Consider the following 21,669-nt stretch of genomic DNA (forward strand, 5'->3'; position numbering starts at 1 on the left):
CAAGCAACTTGACGGCTTCCAAGGCATTCTTGTTCCTGTCTGTGTTTCTGTGGCAAGCTGGCCGACCCAAGGGACTTTTTCGACCTGAAAAAAGAAACAAGGACAAGAGGTCACAAATGGAGATTAGATTGAGAACAGAAAATAGGAGGCACTTTTTTACACAGGGAATTGTGGGAGTCTGGAACCAACTCCCCAGTAATGTTGTTGAAGCTGAAACCCTGGGATCCTTCAAGAAGCTGCTTGATGAGATTCTGGGATCAATAAGCTACTAACAATCAAACAAGCAAGATGGGCCGAATGGCCTCCTCTCATTTGTAAACTTTCTTATGTTCTCATGTTGTTATGATGCGGTGATGTCAGACCAGGAAGATCACACAAATACTGCGAGTGACTGGTGAATGTGCTGTGGCACTGATTAATAATAAACAACATTTGAATCTCAGTTCATCTGTATGTGAACTAGATGTATTCTCCGTGCTTCCATACTAATACCCACTTTAGTCTGCATGTGGAGTGATTGTGCCATCCATGACCCTACTTTCACTCTCTAAGCAGTTACAAGCTAGTTTTTTAAGGAGAGGTCAAAGGTCATAGGGAATAGTCATTTTTGAATAAAGCATATATGGGTTCCTATATGTGTTCCATAGTAACCATGACTCTATCAGCACTCTGTAAGGAGTTACGAGCTAGTTTTACATTTGGCCTTAAGGAGAGGTCAAAGGTCATGATCAAGGTAATTTTTTAATAAAGCATATATGGGTTCCTATATGTGTTCTATAGTAACCATGACTCTATCTACATTCTGTAATGAGGTATAAGCTAGTTTTACATTTGACCTTAAGGAGAGGTCAAAGGTCAAGGTGAATATCAAGGTATTTTTAATAGAGTATACATTATTTCTGATAGGCCTCCTTTTATGTGTTCATTTTATGCACAATTTATGCAACTGGAGCAATGCTGAAATTTGATTGGCCTAACGGCAGCAATGTTTTTTTTACTATAGCAACTTCATTTTACCACCCTTTAAAATATGCCAAGTTTTGCTATGATTAGACTAGCGGTTTTGGAGAAGAAGACATTTGTGTGTTAATTAGGTTATCCAACATAGCCGCCTTGTGTTCCCGGTGCGATCTCCGCAGGATCTCCTCCACGGCTGGCCCAAAGGTGTGTCCCAGGGAAATAGGCGCGTCTAGCAGCGCAGCCTTCTCTGCATCAGGGACCCTGGATTGTGACAACCACAGCTGTCTGCTAGCCACAATCAAGCTAGCCAGGCTCCGACCAGAGCTTGCCCTTGGAGACTGGAGATCTGAAGCAACGTGCTAGACAGGAGCTCCGCGGCCACTGGCTCAGGGAGCGGGGCCTCGTGCAGTACCCCGTCCACCGCTGCATACGCCCACTTGAGGTGCGTTTCTGTCACCCTGCACTGAGGGTTCGGGTACGCCGGGTCTCTGGCCAACCCAACCACCAGCGGGGCCATTCATCAGGACGAGACAGGCTTTATGAAGGGTCGGCTAGCTTCCGACAATATGCGCCGTCTCTTGCATATAATTGAATCGGCTTCCCAACAAGCGGTGTCTTGTGCGGTTTTCTCCTTGGATGCAGAGAAGGCCTTTGATAGGGTAGAATGGAATTACTTGTGGGCAGCTGTTGATAGTTTTGGGTTTGGCCGTTCATTTGTTGACATGATCTGCACTCTGTATAATAATCCACTGTCTGTATACAGGTGGGGTTGGTCAGATCCTCACAGTTCACTATTGGCAGAGGTACTGGGCAAGGGTGCCCCCTCTCCTCGTTACTTTTCGCTCTTTCTCTAGAACTCCTTGTGCAGGCTGTCAGGCAGAGTAGTAATATTGCTCCCATTGATGTAGAGGGCTCCAAAGACCACATCTCCTTGTATGCGGATGATGTATTGTTATTTATTTCTGATATATCCAACTCGATTCCTCGTGTGCTGGACTGTTTTGGTTTTTTCTGGTTATAAAATCAGCTGGTCCAAGTCATTGTTAATGCCTTTAAACTCGGTGGCCAACATTGATCCCATTACAGTTGCAAATCCCTCTCCAGCTCCAGACATCTGGCTTCATACTAATCTTCAAAAATACGTAAATATAATTCTACAAAGACTTTGAATAAAATCAAATCCAATCTAAATAGATGGGCTCTGCCGCAGATTACTTTACATGGCACAATATCGGTTATAAAGATTAATGTTCTCCTTCATATAACTGTTTTTGTTTTCTATGCTATCCCTACCTCTACCCCACTGGATATATCGAAGAGATAAACTCAATATGCTTTAAATTTATTTGGAACGGCAAGCATCCTAGAATCAAGCTGGCAACATTGCATCGTCTGAAAGCATATGGCAGATTGGCACTACCAAACTTTAAATTGTATTATTGGGTTTTCCAATTTAAAATTCTCAAAACCTGGCTTGATCCTGAATTACCAGCGTCTTGGCGCCCTATTGAGGCCAACATAACAAAACCAGACTTCAAGATCTTGCCTTTAGTGGCCTTAAGCAGCGTTATGTCTCCCTACGTACGGCTTCTATTATTGCTAACACGCTGGAGCCATGGAGAAATGTCATTAACTTTCTCTGCGTTAATACTAAATTACATAAACTTTCCCCTATCTGGGACAGCTGTTTCTGCTAACAGGCTCTCAACCCTTTGTCTACCCACCCTGGATTAACAAAAATATCTATGTTTTAAATGACATTTCAAATGACTGGCCTACGCACATTCCAGGACCTTCAAGAGACGTACTCACTCCCTGGATTCTCGCTCTTTTAGTATTTCAGGCTGCGCTCATCCCTTCGGGATTACAGTGTCCCTTGGAACTCAGCTTCTTTTCCCCCATACGCCCAATTAAGGGTTTGGTCTCTGCACTGTATTTGTATTTGTGGTATACTGTTGATGAAATAATATGAAATCATGATCGAATTTGGATATGTCAATAGCATTATGCTGAATCAATTATTATATTTGTTTAAAAGAAATTCACTTGAATTTATGTGGCAGATTGCTGCTGAATATACGTAGCACCTGAGAGGGGCACTCGTTCTTTCTAATCAGGGTAGGATCAGCCAGGCAGAATGCAAGAAGGAAAATATAAACTAGACCACACTACTATGTCGGGCAGTGAACATCGTTTTATTAAATACAGGTGGTAACTATACTTAACAAACAGGGCAGATCTAGAATACACAGTCACGGCATGCGGTTTGTACTGCCCGTTAATTAAAACAATAACTAAACAAAGAATTACAATTTAAAACTAAAGGGCAGTGCGGCTCAATACCTGCACAGAGACGGGGCTCAAAAGAAGAAAAAAACAGCAATAAAACCAATACAGCCTTTCTCCAGCACTGCTCTAAAACCCCAATGCCTTTAAAATAATAGTTTAAAAACACATACATGACAAAATGGAGACCAAAAGCGCAGGCAGGGAGATACGCCTTTAAATTCAGCGGCTCTTTCTTTCCTATTTGTCTTCCTACCACCCGTCGAATCAGAGAACCCTGCACCGGACGAGTGGGAGAGAGCACAGCTGGGGGTGTGGTGCCAGGAGAAGCCGTGGCGCTCAGAGAGGGAGTGGGATGAGGTCATCCAGGGGGTCATTGAGTCGCTGTCACAGAGACCGCAGCCGCTGCCAGAGAGCAAGCCAAATTATCATTTAGAGATATCTCAAATTCATTTTTAGATATCTCTAGATATTTGAAGAAATACATCTGTCTCTGGGAGGTCCCACAGTTGGTTAGTACATTTCCTAACAAAAACTCCATCATGAAGATGAAGGAATCGGGAATAAGGTTCTTCAAAAGCACCAATCAGGGGTAGGATATAAGAACACTTCCAAGGCATTGAATATCCCCTGGAGCACAGTATTTATTAAGTCTATTATTAAGAAATGGAGAGAATATGGCACAACTTTGAATCTGTCTAGAAAAGGCCGTCCTCAAAAACGGAGTATCCGGGCGAGAAGGGCACTAGTCAGGGAGGCCACCAAGAGGCCTATGGCAACTCTAAAGGAGTTACAGTCTTCCACGGCTGAACTGGGAGACACTGTGCATACGGCAACAATAGCCCGGGTGCTTCACAAAACTGGCCTTTATGGGAGAGTGGCAAAAAAACTCACATCAAATCTCGGCTAGAGTTTGCCAGAAGGCAAGTGGGAGACGCTGAGACTAAGTGGAAGAAGATTCTATGGTCTGATGAGACCAAAATAGAGCTTTTTGGCCTCAACGCTAAGCGCTATGTTTGGCTCAAGCCTAACACCGCACATCATCCTGAGAACACCATCCCTACCGTGAAGCATGGTGGTGGCAGCATCATGCTATGGGGATGCTTCTCTGCATCAGGGCCTGGAAAGCTTGTGAAGATAGAGGGCAAAATGGATGCAGCAATGTGCAGAGAAATCCTGGAGGAAAACCTGCTGAAGTCTGCAAGAGACCTGGGACTTGGGAGAAGATTCATCTTCCAGCAAGACAATGACCCCAAACATACAGCCAAAGCCACACTGGAGTGGCTTAAAAACAAAAAGGTCAATTTCCTGGAGTGGCCCAGTCAAAGCCAGGACCTCAATCCAATTGAGAATATGTGGAAAGAGTTGAAGATTGCTGTTCACCAAAGGTCCCCATCCAACTTGACAGAGCTTGAGCAATTTTGCAAAGAAGAATGAGCAAAAATTGCAGTGTCCAGATGTGCAAAGCTGGTAGAGACTTATCCAAATAGACTCATGGCTGTAATTGCTGCCAAAGGTGCCTCTACCAAATATTGACTCAAGGAGGTGAATACTTATGCAATCAATTATTTTCTATTTTGTATTTGTAATTAATTTAGAACAATTTGTAGATTTTATTTTTCACTTTGACATTATTTGTGTTGATCAGTGGCAAAAACTCCTAATTAAATGCATTTTGATTCGATGTTGTAACACAATAAAATGAAAGGGGGGCGAATACTTTTGAGAGCCACACTATATACAAAGCTGTGAAACAAACAGAAACACCTGTTATAAGACACCACGTGGGTTTGGTGTTAATGTGTAAAACATATCATTAAGTTTCCACATTGTACTGGTCAGGACTGATTCTGCTAATTCGTTTCTCAGAAAAATATACAATGCATTTTTGTAATATAAGAATTCTACAATGCATTTTTGTAATGGGAGAAAAATCCACAATGTATTTTTGTAATATAAAACTCTACAATGCATTTTTGCAATTTGAAAAATATGTACAATGCACTTTTGTAATATAAGAAAAAACTGCAATGCATTTTTTGTAATGTCAGAAAAATCTAGTGTATTTTCATAATATAATTTAAAGATATAACAAGACAGAAATAACAAAGTGTCCCTTATAAAAGAAAGTGTGATAAAGCACAGTGAGAGCATGGGAAAGCATCGGTAAGCTTTGTAAAGCACAGCGAGGTATGGTAAAGCATATTAAAAAAACAAACCATGGTAAACTAACCCTTATAAAAGATCATAAAATCCAACCACAGGAACTGAAAAACTGTCAACATAGGCAAATCATTTCAAATAGGAAGAGAATTACAACAGAGATTTTGAGAAAGTGCACAGACACAATGCCAAAAAGAATTCAAGCTGTTATTGATGTCAAAGGTGGCCAGACTAAATATGCGCATTAAAGACACTGTCAGACTCATGTCAGATGAGTTTGCAAAAATGAATGATTTCTGTATGAATAAATGCTTTTGTGTACAAAGCACAGTAAATGACACATCTTGAGGTGTTCTAATCAATGTGCACACTACTGCACATGTTTATTATTTATTTAAACACAGAGTAGTCAAGTTATATACATGTATTTTTATTTAGACAGAGATAACTAATGTCCCGCCCCCAAAGCAACACAAGCTAGACCCCTGTTCTTCTGAGTCTGTATAAAAAGTATCTTTGCTTATTTTCTACTGAAGCCTACAGGAAGTATTTTAACCACATGTGGCTTACCTGTCAAACTGCTAAAGCCTGCTGTAAACACTCACAAGCCCCCCTCTGCTGCTGTGCAGAGCTGGGAGGGTATATAAAGACAGCACAGCTTTAGTCATCGATTGTCATTCGGTTGGAGTGAAAGACTGATTGACTGCATTTGAATTTTCAGGTAAGGGCATTTCTAGATCCTTAAATGAATTCTGCAGTATTCTCTCTGGTTATACTGCACATCTACCACAGTTTACCATGTTTTTAAAGATGCATCTGCTTTCCACACTGTAAATGCCCTTATAAAAGTTTGCCGCAGTAAACTGCAAGGTAACTGTACAGTTTTCCTATTGCTTATCTCATGCTTGCATTTACCATAGTTTACCATGCTTTACCACACCACTCCATGCTTCACAATATTTCCCTATGCTTTATCATACCTCTCTGTGCTTTACAATGCCTCCCTGTGCTTTACCAGACCTCTCTGTGCTTTACAATGCTTCCCTATGCTTTACCATACCTCTCTGTGCTTTACAATGCTTCCCTATGCTTTACCATACCTCTCTGTGCTTTACAATGCTTCCCTATGCGTAACCACATCTATGCTGTATCATTCTTTCTCTATACTTCATTACACTTTGCTTTGCTTTTGCTATGGGGAACTTTTACAAGGGTTAGTTTACCCTCTTTTTTAATATGTTTGTATGCTTATATATTTTTTTTAAATATAAACATATTTAGTAAATACTGTATATTTTCAAACTAAACCAATTATGAAAACAGAATATGCTAATGAACTCACAGTTACACAGCTGTGAAAAAACAGCAATAGACGTTAGACACCCACATGGGTTTGGTTAAGTTTCCGTTAAGTTTCCTGCTTGTACTGGTCAGGACTGATTCTGCTATTTAGTGTCTGAGAAAAATCTGCAATTCATTTTTTTAATAGGAGAAAAATATACAATAAAGCACAGAGAGGTATGGTAAAGCACAGGGGAGCATTGTAAAGCACAGAGAGGTATAGTAAAGCATAGAGAAGCATTGTAAAGCACAGAGAGGTATGGTAAAGCATAGGGAAGCATTGTAAAGAACAGTGAGGTGTGGAACAGAGTTAGATTTTACAGGTTTTTTTCTAATTGTCCCACAGACAAGTACAAGGCAGATCACTGGTCTTCCACAAACAAAACTAATAATATTCAAACGTACAGTAATATAGAATAATTATTTTCCAAGATTCATAAGTAGTTTTTTGTTAAAACTACAGTTAAAAATGGATATACTATATGGCATGTATGCAGTCCTGTTTATTACTACCAGTACCTGAAATAAAGGTCCAGGAAACACAGATGATGAACTGTATGTAATGAATTGGAAAGCTCCAAGCATACAAACAGTGGATGCATAAGCAGAGAATCTATTACACAGCGTTAACATGACTGAACGTTTGCAACAACAACAACAAGTTATAAAAAACTTTTGTCATGCTGAATAAATGTATGAATAATATATCATTATTGTTTAAATAAACTGAATAGTCTCTATTGCAAGCTTCCTTATATATATCAACCTCAGGTTGCAACTTGAATCAAAGGGGAATTAATCACTTTAAACTTTAGAGCAAGTGAGCTCTAGAATGTGATGAATTACAAAAAATAAAAACAAGCAATGGAACAACATGGGAGTAAAATGAATTGTGTCTTGTTTAAACTTTTTTTTTTTATTCTCCTTAATTAAATAAGTTCTGTTGAAAGGATTTGCCCGGTTGGTGAAGGAAGAAAACGGAGATGAAAAACCTCGTGCCCTCGATTCTCATCCTGTCTGCCGTGATCTTGCTGGAGTTTCCACAGGTTAGATTTCCTTTTCTATGTTCATTTCTGGATTGGCCTCTTAGTCTTTCATAATTAAGCTGACTGATAATTTACGAAAGGATACAGGCTGCCTACAGAAATATTTGACATTAGAAAATTATTCAGTAACGTCAACCAATCTGCTTCCTGCTTTAGCAGGCTGTAATTAAGCAATATGGCACAACTGGGTGTGTGTTGATGTGGGATATCAGCACAGCTCGGGTGCTTTCAACCACCCGAGAAGTGGCTATATCCCACAACAACACACACCCTGTCGTGCCATATTGCGATTATACAATGGCTATGAATGAATTTTGAATGAAAAAAGACCAAAAGTAAGTTTTAAAAGATATTTAATGAAAATGTCTGTGATAACCTGGATGACCGTGGTGATATCGGGTTTGTGACTAGATATCTCCACGGGTCTGACGTCACAAACCCATTGAAATGAATAGGATGGCGGTCCTTGCCAATGTATTAATAGACAGTAGATGCCTGCTGGAACATCTCAGCACCAACTGTGAATTAAGTTTAAAATCAATCTGCACAAGTGCCGGCTGTTTCATTTTGACATGCCGTATTGAAACCTCAGTTCAAGTCTATTGGACAGCAAACACTAAACAAAGACACAATTGGTCGAACTGGAAGTCATGAAAATGAAAAATGTAATAACTGTGGGGAGCAAGAAAGTGTAGAACATATACTCATGGCATGCAATAAACTAGCCTCATGGCACCAAAACTAGCCAATCAATACTTTGCACAGACGAAAGCAACCAATCCTGTACCCGCAGCTGCCAAGCCAGCCAATCACAGCCCTGTCAGCTGGGCTGGTGCACAGACATCAAGCAATTTTCAACAGCAGACACGGAAAGTTGAATAATAGTGCCCTCTCGATGCTGGCTCTACTGTGTGATAGCTGACCTTGACTTTCGTTAGCGCACTCGCCTTCGGCTCATCGTGGTCAACTATCACACGGTAGAGCCATGATTGATGGGCAGTATCGCTTAATCAACCCCTCACCCCACATAGTGACTGTACAGTATATTAAGAATGTAAGCATGCATTTATTCCTTTTAAATTATTTTATACATTTATACAGAACTGGAAGTCATGAGAATGAAAAATGTAATAACTGTGGGGAGCAAGAAACTGTAGAACATATACTCATGGCATGCAATACATACAATCAGTAAAGAAGCTTATTAAATAAGAAGGGACATAGAAATTATAGCAGCATCAGTAAATTATATTTTAAAAGTAGAAAGAGAAAAACAAATAGAGAAAGGAAACTATTTAAGTTTATAAAAAGTACAGGGAAATGGGAGAAGATATAATGGAAAAAATAAAAAATATATATTTATAAAGATAGAGGGTGCTCATCATCTCTACTTAGATGGCATGCACCAACTACCACTAAAAAGAAGACTCCCATCTCCTGCACGACTTTGATTCAGTTAGTAGTCCTCTTGATGCAATGAAAAGAGCATTAGGAACTTCTTCTGTTACGAACTACTTCTTTAAGAAGGCAAAAAATGCTGAGAAAGACGACAGCAACAGAGCATCGACTTGGACTGTGGACACAGACACAAACGAAGCACTTCCCAGGATAGCATACAGAGAACCGCAGAGCTGACTTCAAAAGAAGATGAGTCTGCTTCTGATCCAGAATTACCTATTCTATTACCTATTAGGCTATGTGTTACTAGAAGTTCAGTATACAAATACAATGGCAATTCATATAATAATTCTTATTTAAGAAAATCAATATTTTAATGGCGTTACGGACTGCACCACTGCTTATCACATTTCTCTAGATTACAATATGTGTCAATCACGTGCTATGTATGTTATAAACAAATTGTGTTTCTTCTAGTTATGTCTTATATCGTTCTTTTTTTCAGATACAATGTTTTAAGGCTCTGATAACGATGGACCTCGCAGAAAATTCCCTCGATGATCAATATGTCCGTTGCGAAAGAAAAATGTTAAAAGAATGTTAAGGAAAAATATCTTCCATCAGAATTACAAAACACCCCCAATTTTAAAAACGTCTGGGAAACAGCAAAAAAGTCAATGGTGAAGAAAAGAGGATGTCGTTGAATTTGAACAAGCCACGGCAATCTATGCTTATACTATGGACGTTTACAACACGTTCAATGAAGAAGTTAGAAAAGGAGGAAAACATTACGAAGCTTTTCCGTTCAAGTCGTTGCATTTTTATTTGACAGACGCCCTGAAAACTCTGAGGTCCAAGAAGGGTAAATGTTATGATGTTTTTAGAGGGGTTCAAGGCCAGTTTACCGCTCTTGAAGGTACAACTGTACGATTTGGTCAGTTTGCTTCTACCTCTCTAGACAAAAATGTAGCAAAACAGTTTGGAAATGGAACTTTGTTCATAATACACACCTGCCTCGGCGTGCCAATTGAAGAATATTCAGATAACCAAAGTGAAAAAGAGGTACTTATTCCACCTTTTGAAAAATTTAAAGTTCTGAAAGTCGATGGAAATCAAATCCACCTGGCACGTATTGCTAACAAGACGAGTAATTTCAACTGCTTGGGAGGTAAGCAATGATCAAGCATGTGATTGAGAAGGAACTTTTCTAGTTAAAGCAGGGCCAGGATTGGCTTTGTTTTAAAGAGATGCCGTCTCCGTCTTCAGGGATATTGTCTGTTAAGGTTCTGTTAAGATCATTGCTCTCTGACACTGTGCATTTGCATAGAGGTTTTCCGTTTGCTTAATCACGGTCAGCCCCATCGCAATGTTTAACACGCCTTGGTCAAGGGAAAGTGTGATGGAAAACAAACTGTGGAGGTACTTATAGGCTTTTGATGCCAGGGTAACCACACTCCCTTATTTCTATTGAAATCTATTTCTGTGCTTGTGATGTCATTTTCTACATAGTTAATGACGTAACAAAACGACCTACTGTTCCTTTCTATTTCAACCTTCAGGCATCATGGTATCTAGTCTATTTATCCATTTATTTTCCTTTATTCTTCAATATTGTACATTATCTAATTTTTTTTCTTCTAAAACTACAAGTTTTAGGTCATCAGGTTATGGTTGTTATTTGAAAAGTGCTGAGCTATTGGTTCATTTACTGTTTCATTTCTCATGTTTGAGAGGTGATTGTATGATGGGATTTTTTTGAGACTGAATATTTATTTTCTGTATTTGCGATTTCACTTTTATCTTTTCAAATATATTTGCATGCTTTACATGTGCTCTTACTGATTTTAATGTCGTTTAATGTGACCACAGCTTTCCTTCTGAAAACCACAAGCAGCGCCTTGCGCCTTAGGAAATATATATATATGAATTATGCTTCCAAACATTTTGTTAGGTAATATTTTAGAATATGTAATTATTCATGGTACTCTCTTAACTTTCTCTTTCCTTATATTACACTCAAGTAGTTTTGTATTTTGAGTGTATATATATATATATATATATATATATATATATATATATATATATATATATATATATATATATATACTGTATATATATATATTGTATATATATATATATATATATATATATAGCTACTAATTTCTTCTTTTTTTCCTTATATTCCAGTGCCGAAAAAATGCTCCTGTCGTGAAGGATTATGTTGCATTAGTTAACAAGTCTCCCTGAAGATGCAAAACTCAACGCTGGGAAAATGCTGGGTGTCTAATCAATTGTTCTATATTATTTTTAGTATAGACCAGTGTACCTTCCTTGAGAATTATATTCTCTCACTCACATTGTACATTCGTTTGAGGCTGCTTTAATTAGGTATCTTATACAACCTCTAAAAAGCCTCCTTCATTTTACCATTTGTGGCTGTGTGTTCTTTTTCTCTACCTATTTGAAATGAATTGCATGTGTGGAATATTAAAGTCATCAATATAATTAGACAGGCAATGACTTGCCTGTTTTGACAATTTTCCAGGGCTTTCAGTTCCAGTGGTTTGATTTCATATGCACAACAAATCAAAACTACAAAAGCAACTGGGTTCTCTGATAAATTTGCACACTATGTGTGACAGATTAAACTGGCAATGGAAGACTTTACAACCCACAAGCAACATTATCACTGGCGGACCCTTTAAAGGGTTGCTAACCAAGGTTTTAAAATGTATTCCCTATTATTATCCCCTGCCTTATTTGGCCGCTCTCACTCATGTGAATAAACTAGGCATTGCATGAACATTGGTGAAGTATTCCCACCTGTATTAACATGGTAATGTAGAGGGAGGTCAAGACTGATGCACGCCCCTGTGTATCACTAAAAAAACATGAATATAAATGTGACCCATCTCACTCTCCCCCACATAGATAACACAGACATAAACAAACAAGATAGATGCTTCTGCATCCAGCGCTCAAAGAATATCACAGACATTTGCAGAGCTTTTTTTTAGATGTTATAGCAATAAAATAATGACTTGGATCGCATTATTGAGGAGTTTGGTGATAAAACGAGTGATCAGGAGATGATCTATCGGTATGCACTACTATGAAGAGATACGTGAAAAATACAGCGAACAAGGGGTGGAGCGTGGCTGGAGATGCAGAACTGAGTGTCCTGTTGATATGCAGTGCCTTTTAAACCTGTTTTAGTGTGAAAAAATACTTTTAAACAGCTTGTCTAAAATAAACTGCACGTGTGAAAATAAAATGGACCTGACACGCCTGAGACGCGCTGAATAAATGGACCGCTAAGGGTTAATGTAGTCCAGGGTACTCTGTTCCGTTACTTAGCGCCCTCATAGGTCAGGAGGGAGATTTACCACCAGGAAGCATTGTCTTTCTGTCACAGGAACCACATGGGCTCTATCCAACTACATTGGCGGCCATATTGGATTTGTCAAAAATATTGAAACCAAAAAACATCTTCTGAGAAACAGTTTTGCCAATTGAAGTGAAACTTTACATACTTAAACTCAGGGATGTTGTCTGTTAAATTTGTTAAAAATAAAGTTCCTGCATCAAAAAACAAGGAGGCCACGAGCAACTCAAATTTCAGCATATATTGTACTATTAATCTATGATACAGTACAAAGACTAGTATTATTATTGTTGTTGTTGTTGTTTAGATATGTGACGGGTGGAAGACCTGCTTTGTTGTAGTTTTGATTGGAAGGGACAAGGTTGCCTCTCTTCTCTGCCAAAGTACTTCTCATGAGAATGGATGGCCGACAGCTAATAATTAATTCAGAAGAACATAAGAAAGTTTACAAGCGACAGGAGGCCATTCAGGCCATCTTGCTCTTTTGGTTGTTAGTAGTTTATTAATCCCAGAATCTCATCAAGCAGCTTCTTGAAGGATCCCGGTGTGTCAGCTTCAACAACATTACTGGGGAGTTGGTTCCAGACCCTCACAATTCTCTGTGTAAAAAAGTGCCTCCTATTTTCTGTTCTGAATGCCCCTTTATCTAATCTCCATTTGTGACCCCTGGTCCTTGTTTCTTTTTTCAGGTCAAAAAAGTTCCCTGGGTCGACATTGTCTATACCTTTTAGGATTTTGAATGTTTGAATCAGATCGCCGCGTAGTCTTCTTTGTTCAAGACTGAATAGATTCAATTCTTTTAGCCTGTCTGCATACGACATGCCTTTTAAACCCAGGATAATTCTGGTTGCTCTTCTTTGCACTTTTTCTAGAGCAGCAATATCCTTTTTGTAATGAGGTGACCAGAACTGAACACTATATTCTAGGTGAGGTCTTACCAATGCATTGTAAAGTTTTAACATTACTGCCCTTGATTTACATTGGCTGTCAGCCACGTAAATTATTACATTGCCTGTCAGCCATGCAAATCACTATACTTTCGCGGTTGCCCAACCTTCCTCAGCTATCTATAGAAGTCCCAGCTGGGAACGTAAAAATGGATGCAAAAACTTTAGCGGCTGCTTTCCTCAGCCACGCTTGCATTTTCGGTCTCTTTTCTCCAAAATCCTGGTGTTCTTTCTGCAGTTTGCTTATTCAGGTTCTCCTATGAGGGCAGGGCAGAGGAACAACAAAACATTACCTTTACTGGTCGAGTGACCCCCCCAAGGCCTGCCTCCCGCCCACTCAGAGGGAGGGAGAGACCACACACCCTCACCCAACCTCTCCATGTCACTGCCATGATCGACAGAGCTCCCGAGCTCCTCCTGCAGGATCATACATGCATCAGACAGCCAGCACAGATCTCACCCTGTTACAGTTCTGTTTAACTGTTTGTTTATTTTGACCATCACACTGTTTGTGTTGTTATCATTTAAAAGTGTTTATTATTTAATAAATAATCTTGAGCGCAGAAGTGTCTCATTCACCCATAGTATTGCTTGCTGTTTCATACATTTCCTGGTCTGACATCCCCCGCCTCAGCCATCATGTAACATGAGGTGTCCTGTGTGGGTTAACAGTGCCTCCATGTGTCAGGCCAGAAGCACTGTGGGTGCAGTTTATTTTTTCAAGATTACTGCTTTTTTTAAAGAAAAAATGGAAAGAGGAAAATTAAAAAGTAGCCAAAGAGGGAAAATGGGGCAACAGCAGCGCGGGGACAATCCCGCCGAGTCTCTGCTCCACTGGACGTCTGTCTCGCCTGTCTGGAGGAGGAAGGGGGGTGCTTCCTTTATGGCGAGGTCAGGCACATTCCCTTCGGCCAAAACCCACATGGCAGGGGGCGAATGGCCACCCCAAGCACCAGTAGTAGAAGCCCCGCTGTCTCCAGCATCACAGGACTCATTGAGTCTGTGAGTAGGTGCCCTGCCTTATTAATTTTTATTAATTTTAAAACCATGTTTGTTTGTTTTTTATTGTGCTGCAAGCCGACCTTAATACACGCTTGTGTTCTGATATTTACAGGGCTGTGTTTAGTGGATTTTACTGTTTTTATTATTATTAGAATACAAACTGTACTTACCCACTGACACAACCTTTAATGACGTTGCTGGAATGTTTTTTTATTTTTAGTCTTGAATACACTGGTGGGAATTCATTGTAGCACTGTGCTGTATGATTTCTCAACACATTTCTCTTAGTAGACGCCCTTATCCAGGGCGACTTACAATTGTTACAAGATATCACATTATTTTTTACACTTTTTTTTTTTTTTTTACATACAATTACCCATTTATACAGTTGGGTTTTTACTGGAGCAATCTAGGTAAAGTACCTTGCTCAAGGGTACAGCAGCAGTGTCCCCCACATGGGATTGAACCCACGACCCTCCAGTCAAGAGTCCAGAGCCCTAACCACTACTATCATTTACTTATGTTATTTCTATAAGGTTGTGTGCAGACAGCTTTTTCATGATTGCATATGAAGTATTTGGAGATGTTAGTGATCTTACATAATAAATGCAGAGTCTCAAATAGTCGCCAGTCTCCAATAAACGGCGGGGCTACTGGCAAATACTTTAAATAAATGCTATATTGTAAACGCAAATATTGTAAAATAAATAATATTCAAACGCCTGCCTAAAATGGGATGCATTTGGATACCAGCATATCAATGACTTGTTATTCAAATCCTCAATGGTCACTAACACAGGGAGGAAGCACCTTGTTTTAACTACAGTAAATAAAATAACATCCATTAATCAAAGTTTCCAGTAGAGAAAGACAGGGGCCCTATGACATTATGTTGCACTGTCAAATCCATATCACTTTTAAATACAAGCAGTACATAATATTGTAAGAAAGATTTTTTTAATGAATTGTATAATGGATGTTCTTAAATACACAGTAATTAGAGACTCTCAATGTGAAGTGTCACCGCAGTCAGAACATGCAGATATATAACAAGTGAAGGCAAGCACACATTTCAGGGATTTTATATGTGATTTCAAATGCATAAGTACATTTATAAATATTCTTACAAAGCCCAATGAGATTCCCCTTCAAGGACAGTAACATTGCTCTTCTGTAGCTGCCTTGAAGATTCACATTTAAAAAAATAATAACAAAGCAGAACAGCACACCAGAATACACCAAATTATACACGAACATGAAGTGAAGCTTTGACTTGTAGTCTAACCCAGCGAACAGGATTAAGCGTGTCTATCTACAATAGAGAGGCACGCGGCTTTCACACAACAAAGACTCCCTGAAGTTACTATAAGAAATCAGCCCATAAAGAGCAGCATTAAACAGTTAAAAATCCCTTATAGAGCAATTAGCTTAACATGACATTTCAAACTTGTAATGATGTTTACAACCGAATTGAACATGTTTAACAAAAATAAGCAAGAGAAGATGACAGTTCATCTGAGACAGAGCAGGTCATCTTTATTACAGTGCCAGCACTGTATCATCCTGTAACACAATCAAACAATAAGAAACATAAGGGATTACAGTATGGGCACATTTATTAGAACACCCCATTGCTTCTGTACTTTAGAGGTATTGTGCATATGAAATCAAACCACTGCAACTGAAAATCTGGGAACATTATCAAAATAGGCAAATTAATGATAGTCTAATTTAATTGATGACTTGAATAGGCCATACATGCAATTATTTTCAAATAGTAAAGAGAAAAGGAACATGTAGCTACAAATGGTGAAATGCAGGAGACTTTTTAGAAGTTGTTTATGATGCCTATTTAAAGCACAAAGTGGTTTAACATTTTCTCACATGAGTGCCTATTGTTTCTATATCACTGATTACTGTTGAAATGTAAATTCTCACACCCAGAGGTTTTCATGCAGGTTACTATATAAAAGATATAAGTGACCAGTCAGGAGATGTTCTAACACATTTGCACACTTCTGTAAATGTTGCTGCTTTGCAGTTCATATCTTTAGAAGAATGTATTAAAATATTAAATATTCAAAAATACATATTTTGCTAAAATATAAAAAAGACAGCATTACAAGGCTATGCTTATTATATGTGATAGCCACCCTACCAGTTAATTTAATTCCTAATGTCTTCTTATTCTAAGTAAAACATGTATATTATACACTAAAATGAAGTGAAGCTTTGACGTGTAGTCTAACCCAGCTAACAGGAATAAGTGGCTCTATCTACAATAGAGAGGCACACGGCTTTCACACAACAAAGACTCCCTGAAGTTACTTTAAGAAATCAGCCCATAAAGAGCAGCATTAAACAGTTAAAAATCCCTTATAGAGCAATTAGCTTAACATGACATTTCAAACTTGTAATGATGTTAGCAGCTGCTCTGAGTTGGTCTGAGGGCTGTTTCTTAAATAATGAGTTCCAGTGATATTTATGTATTGTCTGATTGAGGTGCTTGTAGCTGTTTTGAAATTGACAGCACAAATCCAAGCTGCTGTCTCTCCTGGCTTCTCTATTCAAAATATCTTAATAGTTAAAGGACAGACACATTCAATTTGAAGCTACTTGCTCGACAATGGAATATGTTGACTTCATTGACTGGGGCTCAGTGCTATACAGCACATCCCATTGCATGGAAACTGCACACGAGAGAATGCACCCACATTAGACAGGTAGAGCAAAGGCTGTATGAAGCGCCTGGGCATAATAAAGCTATAGCATACTGGGCTTATATAACATTGAAATGTCATAGGATTGAAATATGATTTAAATGGGAAGATAGCTACTATTGGTAAATAGGAAAATAACACAATCATTAAAATGGTAAAAACCATCTGCAAGGCTTTCTTCTTCATGGGATGGATCTCGTCTCTCCCTGGTGCAGACTTCCTCAGGACCCTCAGGATAGAGATGTTACAGAACACCATGAAAATAAAAAAGGCAGAAATGACACCAGAGACTGCATATGTAGGGTATTCAAAGGCTGTTATACTTAGGTAGAAGGAGAAGGGGAAAATAATAGCCCATGCCACAGCACAGCACAGGACTCTATAGGTGAGCGACTTGAGCCCCAGGTAGGTGACTGGATGCACCACGGCCATGTAACGCTCCACACAGATACAGCAAAGGAACAGAGGACCCCCGATCACATTCAAATTAAGTAGAAAAAATACTACTGAGTAAGCAATTATATTCTTTAGAAAGCAGTAATTATATATAGCAAGGGGTGTATTGAGGCAATACAAAGTATCCACGACAGCCAGGTTCATTATGAACACCTCAGAAGATAAGATGGCAGTTTTTCTCCTCAGTAAAATCCACAGCACTGTCACACTGGCTGGCAATCCCAGAATAGCAGTTAGAGTCCCCATAGCCACCCAGAATGCAATCCCAGCTGGATTATCTCTACATTCCAGGTCAAATCCGGTACTAAGAGCTGTGGTGTTGTTGGGGACCATGGTAGAGTTTGTGTAGAAAGAATCCATTGTGCATTGAATGCGCCAACAAGGAACTGGTTTTCACTGGCCAAGAGTATCTGGTGAGAGAAAGATGAAAGATGAACAGCACCCATACAAGATCTCATTGCAGTATAACACTGTTGCGTGGGTCTGTGACAGAAATATAATGCATCTTGGTTGTAAATCTCCCTTCCGGCCTGTGAGGGCACTAAGCAGCGAGTTTTTTGGATGGACTACATTACACCACAGTCACTAAATAAATTGTTATCACCCACCATGAGCACTACTGCACACACTGGGACTGGTGACCATGTCCAGTATTATTGTGGGGCAGATAACGTGTGTTTATTATTTGGGCTGCAACCCATTATTATTGTTACCTCCGTGCTTTACACATTGGTTTGTATTACTGGAGGATATTGTTTGTTCGCCAGACTGGGATTACAAATAAAAGACCCTTTTTCCAAACGGATTTCAGTTTCCTGGTTGTGATTATTCCTGCACTGCATCACCTCTGCACCTGTTCTCACTCAGCAGCCACTTTGCCACAGGGTCATAGCGACAACTTCATTTTACTGTATTGGATTTTTCGTTGTTTAGATTTATTATATTGCTGGTTTGTACATGGTTGCTTTTTATAAAGTAAGCCTGCGGTTACCAATTAGTTTCTCCTTATTGAAATGTCACACTGATTGGAATAGCCCGTTTTTTTCTGTAGTCCCTAAAAATCATTCTGGAAATAGAGATGAAGCAGTCCTGGCGATGCAGGCAAATCACAACCAAAAGCAAGTGACATACATTTAAGATGCAGAGAAATTTAAAAAATTAGTGACACCTGTAGAGAGTCTATGCCTTTAGATTTATTTTAAGAATAGTGCACTAAACAGTATATATAAGCCATATATTCTCTCTTACCACAATGTTAGGATGTTGTCAGCAGGCAGCGGCTCCTAAATATCTTCCACAATGATGCATCAATGAGTAAAACCCTCTCTGTTGGTATTAGAAACAGATGATGAACTCCAGGGACAAGACTGAGTCTATCTAGTAGGGTAAGCCACGCCCTCATATAGGCATGACCAGTTAGCTGGGTTTCCATCTACTTAAACGTACTGTTTAAAATGTGTTTTTACTGTACAAGCATTCCTGTGGTTAGCCTCTCCAATAGGTGTGCTGCCCCTTTTCTCTGTGTGTGGCAGTCAGAGATAAAATGCAATGCAATATTCTTTTATATAGTGCTCTCCATGAGAAGCATCCCAGAAACAGAAAACCAAAAAAGAAAAATAAAGTCAACGGCCTAGCAATCCAGCTCAACAAAAAGCAATTCAAACAGATCTGTTTTTAAATGTGATTTAAACTGTGCCAGCACAGAGTCCCAAAGGCAGGGAGCAGAGCAACTAAAGCCCTCCTGATTTCAGCCGACTTCCCGGAGCAACCAGAAGGCCAAATCTGCTGATCTCGTGTATGACTCGGGGCATACGGTACCAACAGTTCCTGCAAATATGAAAACTCTAAACCATGAAGGGCCTTATAAGTAATAAGGAGAGTTTTCAAATGAACCCTGGTCTTGACAGGGAGCCAATGTAGTGATTTTGGAACTGGAGTATAGTGTTTGAACAGTGAGTACAGTCAGCACTCTGGCTGCAGCATTTTGAACCAGTTGGAGTCGATGCAGTTCAGAATCCGGAAGGCCAGAAAACAAAGCATTACAATAATCGAGCCGAGAAATAACATGAAGAAATAAGGCATGAACTAGCATCTCAGCATCTTTATCAGATAGAATGGGTCTCAATCTGGCGATGTTCCTCAAATGATACAATGAGCATTTTCACAGCATTAGGGAGTCAAACGATTCCCATCAAAGGAGATTTCAAAACGATTCAATTTAGCTAAGTTGAGGGGATTTTAAAACATCAGTGTTTTTGTATCGAACTTGCAGTACAGCAACAACATTTTTAGTAGCAAGTGATTTTCAGACGGAATTTGCAAATAAAATCAATCCAATAATGCTTTGAAATTCAGTCAATGATGAACGAATTTCTCTTTAAAAAGCTTAATCATCACAAGTCACGTACATCACTTCCTCTCAATGACTAGATAAGTGGAACTTGTTAATCAAACTGCATGCTAACGAGATCAAGAGAAATGAATGGAAGCATAATTCGCTGTTATGAAAACTACTAGTGTACAAATAAAAAAATAATGGAAATATCTATTTTGTGTATAATTTGTAAACTTCATTTAAAATTGTAGATTTTGTAATCCATAATGTACATTTATTGAGAACACCACATATAAAATGCTGATGGTTATCAAATGCTTATGGTTATCAAATTATCAAAACAGAATTAAACAGTTAAAAATCCCTTATAGAGCAATTAGCTTAACATGACATTTCAAACTTGTAATGATGTTTGCAACCGATTTGAACATGTTTAACAAAAATAAGCAAGAGAAGATGACAGTTCATTTTTTTACAGTGCCAGCACTGTATCACCCTGTAACACAAACACATTCAAACAATAAGAAACATATGGGTTACAGTACGGGCACATTTATTAGAACACCCCATTGCTTCTGTAGTTTACATGTATTGTGCATATGAAATCAAAGCACTGCAACTGAAAAACTGGGAACATTATCAAAATAGACAAATTAATGATAGTCTAATTTAATTGATGACTTTAATAGGCCATACATGGAATTCATTTAAAATAGTAAAGAAAAAAGGAACACATAGCTACAAATGGTGAAATGCAGGAGACTTTTTAGAAGTGGAATTTGTAAATATATGTAACTGAGATGGATTAACCAGTGAGCAGGAGGAGGATGGGAAATGTAGTTCTGAGAGGTCCATGCGGGTACATGTGAAGCCATCTTGAGGCAGGGAATGCAGGTTAAAAGTTTAAAAAAGTGGTCAAAATGTAAAAACAAAAAACAATAATTAAAACAATACACACACCTTACATAAACAGTTGTAGCCACACAAGGGAACATGTTACACAATCAAATTAAAAGGTCCTTATGTACCCTTTAAACCCTATTAGTCATTTACCCTCATTGCATATTTTAAAGTGCATTCTTTGGTGAAAAAGAAAAAAATCCGATTTTTAAAAATGTGTTTTATATTACAATACAAGGTGCAGAGCTGTGTTCCTAATTTGTGCAGCTGCTCAAACCCAAAAGGATGCAAGCTCCAAAATGCTGTCAGCAGAGGAAGAACAAAAGGCATAATCGATGGGATCTCCTGGCTGGGCACCTTCGGCATCTCCCAGCACACCCCCTAGAATAAGGGCAGGAATAATATCCGATGAAGACAGGAGCCCATCCCCTCCAATTAATGCTACAAGCTGGACTACTTACCCTGCCATACGAACAAATACTGCAGCCGCCGTCAGAGATGTTGTGTTTCAGTTGCTAAATGCACAGAGGGAGGTAATAGTGGGCAAGGTTACATCATCAAGCTATTGGATGCCAGGAGTGTCACGTGACCTACTGGTGCTATGGCTGCCTAGGAGTCTCGCTCCTCCCTTCCGTTCATCCCTTTTTTATATTTATATAATCTAATTTCTTTTTTACGTACCTTTTTGCTCACCGTTAGTAGCCGAGCACATCCTGGAATGTCGGGCTCA

The 21,669-nt window shown here is 39.0% G+C and overlaps 1 long non-coding RNA gene across 3 annotated transcripts; it reads left to right on the plus strand.

The window, feature by feature from the left end:
* The first annotated feature begins 6,016 nt into the window (after positions 1-6,016).
* LOC117966836 (uncharacterized) lies at positions 6,017-11,793 on the plus strand. 3 transcript variants are annotated; one of them, XR_009310168.1, is made up of 4 exons: positions 6,017-6,130; positions 7,689-7,796; positions 9,700-10,362; positions 11,382-11,793. It is a non-coding gene; the product is annotated as an uncharacterized LOC117966836 (long non-coding RNA). The 3 variants fall into 3 exon arrangements; XR_009310167.1 differs by having other exon boundaries at positions 6,023-6,130; positions 7,701-7,796; XR_009310166.1 differs by having other exon boundaries at positions 6,023-6,130; positions 7,701-10,362.
* The last annotated feature ends 9,876 nt before the right edge of the window (positions 11,794-21,669 follow it).

This window comes from Acipenser ruthenus, chromosome 34 (genome assembly GCF_902713425.1).
Source record: "Acipenser ruthenus chromosome 34, fAciRut3.2 maternal haplotype, whole genome shotgun sequence".
NCBI classification, from domain to species: domain Eukaryota; kingdom Metazoa; phylum Chordata; class Actinopteri; order Acipenseriformes; family Acipenseridae; genus Acipenser; species Acipenser ruthenus.